This window comes from Misgurnus anguillicaudatus, chromosome 16, assembly GCF_027580225.2.
Source record: "Misgurnus anguillicaudatus chromosome 16, ASM2758022v2, whole genome shotgun sequence".
In the NCBI taxonomy this organism is placed as follows: Eukaryota; Metazoa; Chordata; class Actinopteri; order Cypriniformes; family Cobitidae; genus Misgurnus; species Misgurnus anguillicaudatus.
Genome location: NC_073352.2, coordinates 36,633,644 through 36,645,066, shown reverse-complemented (window position 1 = coordinate 36,645,066; position 11,423 = coordinate 36,633,644). Strand labels below are relative to the sequence as shown.

General features: G+C 37.7%; 1 long non-coding RNA gene across 1 annotated transcript; it reads right to left on the bottom strand.

Annotated features, from left to right (window-relative positions):
- Window positions 1-491: 491 nt before the first annotated feature.
- LOC141350092 (uncharacterized) lies at window positions 492-10,942 on the bottom strand. Its single transcript, XR_012358060.1, has 3 exons — window positions 9,353-10,942; window positions 4,451-4,579; window positions 492-3,982 (listed from the first exon to the last, which is right to left on the bottom strand). It is a non-coding gene; the product is annotated as an uncharacterized lncRNA (long non-coding RNA).
- Window positions 10,943-11,423: the final 481 nt, after the last annotated feature.

Genomic DNA, 11,423 nt, shown 5'->3' with positions numbered 1-11,423 from the left:
TATTACGTGACACAAGTAGCTCTCGACCACTTTTATTTTTTAGAATGTATGGTACAGTATTTTGTTTACTATTTGTACTGTCATGGCAGTGATGGTGCTGTCAGTTTACCTTGTTGTTGCATTTCAAAAGTGCAGAATAAATTGTGACACTGAATTTGAAACATCACATTTGTAATTTCTGCATCTATTATTAAAGTATTTATTAGTAATAAAGTGGAAATTAGTAGATTTGGTTACCATTTTGATTTACGTTGTGCGCCCCTACATTTTCTGGTTGTGCTCATAAAATTTTCAGTTGGGGGCCACTGTGCTCCTAGCGAAAAAAGTTAGTCTGGAGCCCTGGTGCCTCACAAAAGCCAACGCAAGTATCGCTTGTTCATTCGCTGTAAAAAAGTTATTGCCCCTTTTAATTAAGGTGATTCTTAGAGTTCTGATGGTTTGTGCAGAAGTTAAGTCTATAGTGATATTGCCCTTCTTTTACTCTCTCTCTCTCTCTCTCTCTCTCTCTCTCTTAATTTTCCATTCTTTCTCTTTCATATATGTTTCTTGTTTGTTTGTATGTATGTATAGTTAGTCTGGTGTGTTTTTGTAGTGTAACATAGTTTAATAAACCGGTTTTGCATTTCACAATTGAATTGTTTCTGTGTTCAATGCTAATGAAATCAATGTCACTTAGGCTATGTTTACATTAATGCGTTTATCCTTTAAAACGCGTTACTTTTGCTACGTTTACGCCTTTCATCTACACTACAGCACCGTTTTCGACCCTCATAAACGGATTCGTTCGCAAACGCTGAAGACCCTGTTTTAGTTTGAGAACTCAGACGTTGCACTGCAGGGTAAACGAACATAGACGGAGTCTTATGTAAACGAACAGCTAATGTTAACGTGACGGCGCATCATTTTCAAAGTAAAAAATATTTTATTCAGGTAAATGGAGGTTTGCTACGGAGGTTTTGCCAAAAATAGTAAACCTCTACAAACCAGCTATTATAAATGCTATATCAGATTGTTTTAACATGTACCCTTATAGATAATGTCTGTTTTATATTTATGTTTGAGTATTGTTGAGTTTGAATATTATTGTAATGCTGTTTATGTTTTGTTTAAATTTAGTTAGCTTATTACGAAAGATAGACTGTAATTTTAAACGCCATAGGGCGTTGTAAAGGCCAATATGAAGGGAGAATTGTAATGGGTCAGACATTATTTTCGAGTTTAATTGAAGTTTTGTTTGCTAAAAATTAAATTTACATTTAAAATTAATTTTGTTTCATATCATTTGTCACTTAATTTTAATCGATGTTTTGTTGATAAGTTTTGTTATATAAATTAATAAAAACAATAAAATCAATATCATTAATATTTAATACTCGTTTAGCCGATTGCGCTTTTTGCTATTTCTGTGTTGCTAGCGGAGGACGTGCACGGACCTCGCACACTTTTAAAAATTGACATCATATTAATTTTTAATACTTAAGCCGGCCACGCTTTTTGTCGGAGAACGTGTGTGAGGGAACACAACCACAAACGCACTGAACAGCGACAGGTGAGGGAAGATAAGTTATTTGGTGTTTTTCTGAAGAATACAGTCAGTTCACGAAAATTTTTAAATGGACTAAGATCATAAATATGAACTGCGAACATTGAACTATTATAAATATAACAGCGTAAAATGGCTGAAGAGGAACTCCCTACATTAAAGCAATAAGCATTTCTGTAGGCTAAAGCTATACTTCACCTCTTATTATGTTTGATTGAAGTTTGCATTTGCAGAAATTTATTTTTGCTTCAAGTTCGCTTCTGTTTAGTACTGTTCACTTGAATGCTTCCTTTTTAAATCATAAAGACCTTTCTGTTTGGTTTAAAACATCAACATTAACCCATTAAAGGCGGAGTCCACGATGTTTGAAAAACGCGTTGGAAAAGGAGACGGGCCGACTACCAAAACACACTTATAGCCAATCAAATCAAATCAAATGCCGGGTTGCGTATGTGTGGGGCGGGTCTATCAACAGAAGGTCCAGATTCTATTGGGGTAGGGGCGTGTTTGTTTAGGTGATTTCAAATATCAACATTGGCTTTCAAACATCATGGACTCCGCCTTTAATCAAATTAATTTGTAGGTGGGAAGTTAGAACAATATAAGACTTTCTCAAACACATTTTTATAGGTTCAAAAATAGTGTCTGTTGTAGTTGCTGGAAAAGGATCCAGGTATTAATTCTTGTCATTGTCGCACACCCCTAATCTGCATAAATGTGCAAAGGTAAGCTATTATTAGAGTAATAATTTATTTTACACTTTAATGCGCATGCCCAGTTACGTGATTGGTCATGTTTCATGCGTTTATGGTGGTGTATAGTGTGGATGAAGATTATTTTTAAAATGCCAGTATAAACGAGGATTGTTTTCATTTTAAAATGCCGTTTTAAAACGCAAATGCTCTAATGTAAACGGCCTTAATCTGCCTTTTAAGATCTTAAAGCTACATGCTTAATAATACTTTATAGCAGTAAGAATGTTATTTTCTAAAGGCCACGGAATTAACTTGTTAATGTACAAATTATGAGTATTTGCTAGACAAATGTATTAATTAATTTTTATTATTATTCTGCTAAATCACTTAAAATCTTAATAATTTGTATAATTAACTGTACTTATTCCATTTGACCTAAATCTGTGAATTTCCCCAAATTCCCGTAGTGTTTCGGTTGGAGGTTTATAGTGTTTTAAATAACGCCGTTCTCCTCCTCCGGCTGAATTCGCTACATAAGTTAATTTTAGTTAATACAAATAAAGCTTTTAATTGTTTGTTCATGTTAGTTTAATGTATTTGCTAAAAACAAAAACCAAAAGAGTGAAAGTGACATTTTTGTCAAGTATGGAACACACACTAAATGTGACCTCTGCATTTAACTCATCGTGAATACTGAAAACACACAGTGCAAATGGTGAACAAACACACACTTGGAACAGGGAGCACTATAGTGCCCATGGACCAATTGGTGTTAAGGTGCCTTGCTCAAGGGCACCTCACTCGCAACCTGCCAGTCGTGAGACTCGAACTGGCAATAAGTGTAAGATTGAGAGTGGTTTACCTGGTGTTGCACTGTTTTCGGTGGCTTGAAAGCATGTGCAGAGGCACTTCTTGGTTGCACGTTCTGCATATTTGTTTCAAAGTATAATTCTCCACATTCCCATTCTGTAATATTATTTAAACAGACATTAGTGAAGAACATAAAAACTAAACACAGAAAAAAAACTGACATTTCTTACCTGTTGCCCGTTTGCATTAAGTGGGAGATCGCATTGTAAGGGTACAATGTATGCCACAGCTTTATTAAGATTGCTTCTGTTTTTTAAAAATTCTACAGAATACCCTCCTGGCGGGATAGGTATGTCAAATAGCTGTTTGCTCTGGCCACACCGCATTAGCTTAAAGCCTCCAGCCATCTTAAGAGCAGAAAACGCTTCCTCAATGGTATTAATAAAATCAGATGGTGTGCATTGCACATCATCAAATCTCAGTTTTTTTTCCCAAGCCCGTTCGCCTGTAAGCACATGCTTTCTTCCAGCGTTGGTATTTCTACAGTATTCATTAGAGAGCAGCAGAAAAATGTGTGCTCCCATGGCTGGGTAAGATGGGTTTTTTTTTCTTTTTAAACCTTTATAAGGCTGGAACAGCCTGCTCAAACTAGCAGTTACAGATTCCGGACGATGAGATGAAAACTGACCCATACCAAGGAAGGGGGCACGGACAGTCTGTCCTGTCAGATCAGTGGTTGGTCCAGGGAGACCAGCAGTAGGTCCAGGCAGTCGAGTGATCGATCCAGGGGGTATAGCGGTAAGTCTTCCGGCGGGTACAGCGAACGGTCCTGCGGGTGCAGCGGTCGGTCCTGCGGGTGCAGCGGTCGGTCCTGCGGGTGCAGCGGTCGGTCCTGCGGGTGCAGCGGTCGGTCCTGCGGGTGCAGCGGTCGGTCCTGCGCAGTGTTGGGGAAAGTTACTTTTAAAAGTAATGCATTACAATATCAAGTTACTCCCAAAAAAAGTAACTAATTGCATTACTTAGTTACTTTTCATGGAAAGTAATGCTTACGTTACTTTTAGTTACTTTTGCGTTACTTTTTCTTGGCTAACGCTTGATCTCTTTCAGGCCTTGCAGGTGTTTTTATGACTGAAAAGTTCTGCATTCAGAAATTGCATATTTCATCACAAAAATGTTTAGCTCTGGCCTGCCATCTCAGTTTCTGACTCAAACTGTTTCCACACAGGCACAGAGAGTGCATACCTTTAGTTTAATTCAGTACATATTTTTTATCAAATTAATTAAACTAGAAAAGTAACTTGAGTTACTTTTTTGAAAAAGTAACTCAAATATTAATGTGTACATTTAAAAAGTAATGCGTTACTTTACTCGTTACTTCAGAAAAGTAATATTATTACGTAACTCAAGTTACTTGTAATGCGTTACCCCCAACACTGGTCCTGCGGGTGCAGCGGTCGGTCCTGCGGGTGCAGCCTGCACACTTGTTTGGTGCCTCAGGAGATGGCTAAGCTCCATTATAAGAGCACTTGCCCTGTTGGAAAAAATAAAAAGCAAGGAAGCATGAAATAGCTCTGTAGGTAAAAAAGTAAAAGCTGTTATTTTTTATTACTGTGTTGGTGTTTGTCTTTGGTTGGCTTAATCTCTGCATTTACTAGCTGCAAAATCTTAGCCTGGCTAACACCAGACCAGTCTCATAGAAAATGAGACGTGGTCTGGGAACCATATGCTCATTTTCTCGTATTTGAGGCGTGGTTTACGAATGCCCAGAGCCATTTATTGAGCGCTACGAATGTCTGTCAAACATGTCTGTACGCAGCTCATAGCCAATCGTTTAAATTTTACCAGATTACGTATGTAGAGCGTATGTAAACAAATTTTATCGGGTACGAGTGCAGCTGAGAGCTATGCAACTAAACCGGTAGCTGTATATTATATTGAAAAGCAACACATTTTAGTGGCACTACGACAACCACCGTACACGCATAATGACAATGATATTAATAAATACCACTTACAATTTATAACTTATATGTACTTCGTCGACGACGATGCCTAGCAGGTTGGTCCTATAAAACTCCGTGTTTATCATGTCTTGCCATATAGACGGTTTCATCAGACACACGTGATTCACGTCTGGATCCGAACCTTACTTCCGGTTTCATTTTTTTAATGGTCTGACTAGTTACTAAACTGATCTCTTGAACGAATGCCTCGTCGAAAATAACAAATGTTTTGGTTTCCTAGATAATCTATGGGTTGTTTTTTTTGCTTGTTATATAAACTACGTTTAAAAACGTTTTATTTATTCTTAGCGGAGTTTACCGGAAGTTACGTGCGGACCGCGACAGCCGCTTGTTTATGTTGTTACTGCTGAAACCGTCTATACAAACATCCTTCTTGGATATTAAATAGCCCAGTTTAACGCCAAAAGGTGCTCTTTTTTTAAAAGGATAGTTCGGCCAAAAATGACATTAAACCACTGATCCATATAAATGACTGGATTGCGCATAGAACGCTTACGTAACAGCGTGAGGTGAAGCCAGTGCAGAGTTCGAGCAGCCATCTTGGTATACCCAACCGGCAGAGGGCGTCATTGACTTCTATTCAAAATCATGATCTAAATTCACCCGCTTTACAGCGTATCAGTCACTTTTAGGATTCATTTTTAGGATATGTGTACATAAATTAATAGTTAATTCTGGTGTTATTTGCAATGTTTATGTTTTAATCGGGCAGGATAATGGATTTATAAAAAACAGATAAGGTGAGTGTGTCTGCTGCATTCTGTTAATGACATGGATATAAAGAAAGTTGTTTTTTTTTAGATTCAGCTACACCGTTATTTCTCTAAATAAGTTTAGGTGACTTGTAATTTCAGATAACATAATTACAAAACCACCAAATTATTGCATGCATATACAGTACAAAGCATATTTATTTAGATTTCAAAATGAGCACGTTTGTCATTAATAATAGGCTGGTCGGCCGCTGATCTGATACTGTAATAAAGATGAATGTAATTGATTAAAAAGCAAAATGTACAACTTTCAGTAAATAACTATGTACATGTTTAGGAGGTTTGTGTTGTAATAATGTACAGGATAACTTCAGATATAAAAACGAAGACTAGTAAAGTGATGTTTTATCATTAAAATCTGATAACGTCCATTGATTTAATGGAATGTTTGGGTATACCAACATGGCGGCGCGGTGGCTTAACAAGTGTGACGTCATGCGCAATCCAGTCATTTATATAGATCAGTGTATTAAACCCATGATTAACTCACCCCCAAGCTGTCCGAGTTGCATATGTCCATCGTTTTTCAGACAAACACATTTTCGGATATTTTAGAAAATGTTTTAGATCTTTCAGTTAATTAAATGTAATGTTACGGGGTCCACGACCTTCAAGTCCAAAAAAGTGCGTCCATCCTTCACAAATTAAATCCAAACGGCTCCAGGATGATAAACAAAGGTATTCTGAGGGTAATCCGCGCGGTGTTGTTGTAGAAATATAAATATTTAAAACTTTATTAACGAAATTAAATACCTTCCGGTAGCGCCGCCATCTTAGTCGCGTCCGCATTCAGGATGAGATCTAAGATGGCGGCGCTACCGGTTATTTTCCTTTATATAGTTTTAAATTTGGATATTTCAACAACACCACCGCGCGGAAGACCTTTATTTATCATCCTGGAGCCGTTTGGATTTATTTTGTGAAGGATGGATGCACATATTTTTTATCATGGGTTTAATATCATTTTTGGCCGAACTATACTTTTAATATCACACTATTGTGACTTGCCACATCTACTGGCAGGATGAGTTTCATATTTTAAAAAGAATAAACTTAAATTTAGACATCTGCCATTTTAGATTACGGTATTCAAAAAATATATATTTTTGCATCTGAATTTAATTTGTATAGGGGTTACTTCATTTAATCTAATTGCCAACTTTATTTCGCGAAAATGATATATAAAAATTAATGTGATTATTAATGTCAAATGTCTCTGAAATAAAATAACTTGTGAAAATTATCACTTAAAGATTCTGTGTAACGTTAAGTGAATCATCATTTACTGTAACGTTAGGCAACGACAAAATCCCACATCATTATTAATGTTACACCCAGCTTGTATTAACTTCTTTCGACTCGGCTGTCTCGTATTTAAAAAATTAACACTTTAAATAAAAAAAGTGAGTTATAGGACTAATGTTATTAAAAACTAATTTACCTTTGATGCTCTGAAGACATTCTCTCCGATGCAGAAACCACAAACGGAAATGTTGATTTTGGCGCAAATCCGCCTTTTCATATGTAGGGGCGTGGTCAATAACTGTCTTTTCAAATTGATTGGCACAACATTGATGTCAATCTATATCGAGACCAACGGGATACATTTAAATATTTTTATTCTGCTTTTTATTTTAACCTACTTAACAAATATTTCATATCGTCCAATATATTAACTTATTTTATAATTAATTAATTAATAAATCAAAACACACAAGTGTCTGATGAATTAAGACAGACTGCTTTCTACGAAGAGGCCAATAACAAACAAAAAAGACAAACACAGTCAATGCAACATGAACAATCAGGATGGTTGAGAAGCAAGACTATTCAAGTTGATCGGCAGCAGTGGCAGACACTTAACCGTGCTGGGTGTGTTTCATAGTTGCTAACTGATCAGGGAGTCGGCCATTTTAAAGGCTGTCACAACCGCAAAATCCTTCCAGTGCATTGGAACCTTCGTTCCCTAAAAATGCCCATAATGCAACGAAAAAATCAGTGAGCATCGATACCGGAAATCACGTGACCTTTTCTGAAACTCGTCAACCGAAAATCACGTGGGCCAACTTAAAATTTATGAAATGTGACAGAACTTTTCATACAAACATTTCTTTTAGTTTTAAATATAAACACACATTACAAGTTTTAAATTCCCCTAACCTCTAAGGTCTGGAGGGGAGATAAGAGAAAAAAGGCGACCCACTTCAATCCTCTGTCCCAGAGGATTGACAACACCAGATGGTATAATAAAAGAAAAGGCTTTATTCAGAATTAAGGGACAGAACAGGATACTAGGGAGCAAAGGCTCAGGGGAGAGCAAGGACTAAAAATAACAATTAAAACAATACACTGACTACTTTTGGGAGCAGTCCTAACTAACCTAAGAGAGGTTAAACAAAAAGAAATAAACTTTCCTCAACTCCCTAGCTATTGAGAGTGAGGAGTCACGTGCCGATTTGGGCGGAGTCTGGGCCAGTCGGCCATGATGGTAGGAGACGCTGTCGGTTGCCAGAGGCAACTTCACAGAGGCGCGACTTCCAAAGCTCTTAATTTATTATTTCGGCAGGACAGAGACGATCTACAAATACGATAAAGAAAAGGAATAAGGCAATGCAAAAAGATAAGGCGAAAGAAAGGGACCTTACAGGAACAAGCTCACAAACAGCGTTGTACTGGCAAAGGTAACTTAAGTTTCTTCACATGCGTTTAGTGTATTTTAATTACATTGCATTTAGCAGACACTTCTTGACCAAAATGACAAAGTAATTAACTGCAACGGTTTCTAAACACGAGATGTCCAATGTACACAAACGTTTCCAACATGTTGTGATGTAGAATATTTAGGTATTTAGTTGTAATTTGATTTTAGCCCAATACCACTGTTGTAACTTTACCAGGTTTTTGTGTTGGGGCTGCAAAGTGCCTATGGTAGTTATATGTGTGATTGCAAGATGTAAATGATTAAAGATTAAAGCCATTAACCGTGTGGGTAACACTTTACTAGAAGGGCTGTGCATAAGACTGACATAAAACTTTCATAATTATTTATGACATGACATGTCATGAATATAAATGAGGTTTTATGCATGTTTATGACAATTGCAAGTGTCATACATTCAATTATGACATTTTTAATGCAAATATGCCATTGTTTGAGATGTCTTTGTTATGCATAATGGTGTCTTCATTTCGGTAACCTAAAAACGGTATTCCACTGTTCGTATGTCTTCCATATTTATCGTGTGAGGTACTGGAGCAGTTTTTAACGCAGCAGTAACTGCGGGGCATGGTAAAACAGTGTAGAATTGCGAAAAACTACCCTACTACGGAGCTAAGAACACACGTAAACAATCATGTTCTGCCGCCGGAATCCTGCCAACATGGCGGAAAGGGGGAGGGGCTCTGTACGATGACGACAGCTCCTCACTCTCAATACAAAAAAAAAAAACCCAGATAAAACAGTATTAAAGGAAAAAGGCACTCACCACCTACAACAAACAAACATACCTTCTCCTTAATGTTTAGTTGTAGTAAGATCAATTTCACTGAATACCAGCCACTGCTAAACCACAATTACTATCTCTGAATGTCAAAACATATCAATACAGCTTTCAATCTGGAGAAGTGTGGACTGCTCTCTTATACTCTCCGTCTCAGGCACACTCACAAACAAGTTGCAGGTGCTGATGATTAGGCCTGAAAGTGAGTAGAGAGAGAGAGAGAGAGACAGAGAGAGAGAGACAGAGAGAGAGAGACAAAGAGAGAGAGACAGAGAGAGAGAGAGAGAAAGCAAAAAACACAGGTCACACAACCAGTCCCACACTTTCAGAAAGTAAATCAAAAAGGTTCAGGAAAAAAATCATCATAATAGTATTAACATAACACGTCCTGGGATGAAACAAAAGACTGTAAGGGACCACAATTTACTCAATATTTAAAATATTTTTACATTTGACGTTTAATTATACTCCTCCAATTTTATGCATGTGTAACAGAATAATGATTATTTTTTTGCAATGTACTGTTTAAAATTGAAGTCAGAGAGATGTTGGTTTTACTGGTTGTTGATGAGTAACAGCTGTGAATGATCATTCACAACCCACTTAAGCACCCACATGACAGAAAAATAAGTGAACAGTGTCCCAATGTCAAGTGAGCTAGGGTCCTTACTAGTGCCCGAACCTGTGTACACGATATACTGATTCACGACCTCGGGAGCTAGGGAACGAAATGAGAGACATGGTTTGTTTCAGGAAGCCAAGCTGCATGGCTAAGGATGACAGGCAGAAATATTGAAACAGCAGAAATAAGAGCCAAGGTGGACCCATAGGAACAAGAGTACATGTGGAGGGAATCCTGAGCCAGTGGACGAGAGACTAGGGAAGATGGCATGAGCAATAGCCTACAGAGACACATAGAGAGGGAAAGTTAGACCACTGGCAAACTTACTGGACACATTGAGAAATTAGATCTTCAGGAGAAAATACAAGACTAAGGTAGAACTACAATTACAGGACTAGAAGCATATTAATTACTAAACTGGACAAGACTAGAGAAATACAGCATAACACCAAAACAAAAGCACCAGATGAGGTACAACATGGGGAAAATAGAGAACAAAACAAAACAGGTCAGTTGAGTGCACTGCTAGACAAAAATTAATGAGTTAAGATGGAAAGACGTGATCATGTCAGTTAAGCACATTGTGGGCTGTCAAAACAATGCTGCATGCACAATAACCACAAACTAAAACACACAAAGACAAATTCAAATTTATGACATCACAAAAATATTTAGATGGCAGAGTCACGACTACCGTATTAAAACATTAAAAAAAATGTTAAAAGTAAAAAATAAGAGTAACGCTTACATACCTAGGTTTGTGCAGCCATAAAGACTTGGATCTCGGACATGGCTTTAAGGTAAATATCTGCACCAAACACCTCACTAGTCATAAAGGGGTCAATAGTAGTTCTTAAATGCCCATTAACTCTCTGAAGCAGGTCCACAGGAGCTGCTGGAATCTCAGCAATGTCTGCATCAGGTGCTGCCACTGGCCCACCCCAGTCAATGCCCCAGTGTGTAGCATCAATCTATCGAAAAATGAACCAGATTAGGTAAATATGAGTGAGTTTGTCTGAACACAGTCTAATGTGTAACAAGGAAAAATGTAACACCTGTTCAGGATCGACTTGCTGCCCTAAAAGGAGACCAGCCATCCACAACTGCTGTGGAGACCTGTTTCCCTCAGTTGTAAGTGGATGCCTGTCCCACATCAGGGTGAACTGATGAAGATGCCAGTTCAGTCTTGGCAGAAAGACATAGTGCAAGCCTATTAAATGAAGGTCTTGATCAGGATCCAGTACACCAATACTTTCAAGGTACCGGAAGGTGGTGTAATAATTGCAAACAACTATACACCACACATCACGCCAAAGCCTTTCAATTCTCTGGTTGTGTACACTTTTCCCAGTGATATGGCTTCTTCTCTCTGACGTAGATCAGTTGAACAAACAGGAAAGATGAAGGAAGATAGACAGATAGATTGTCAGTGGGGAGGAGCTTGCCACAATGAATA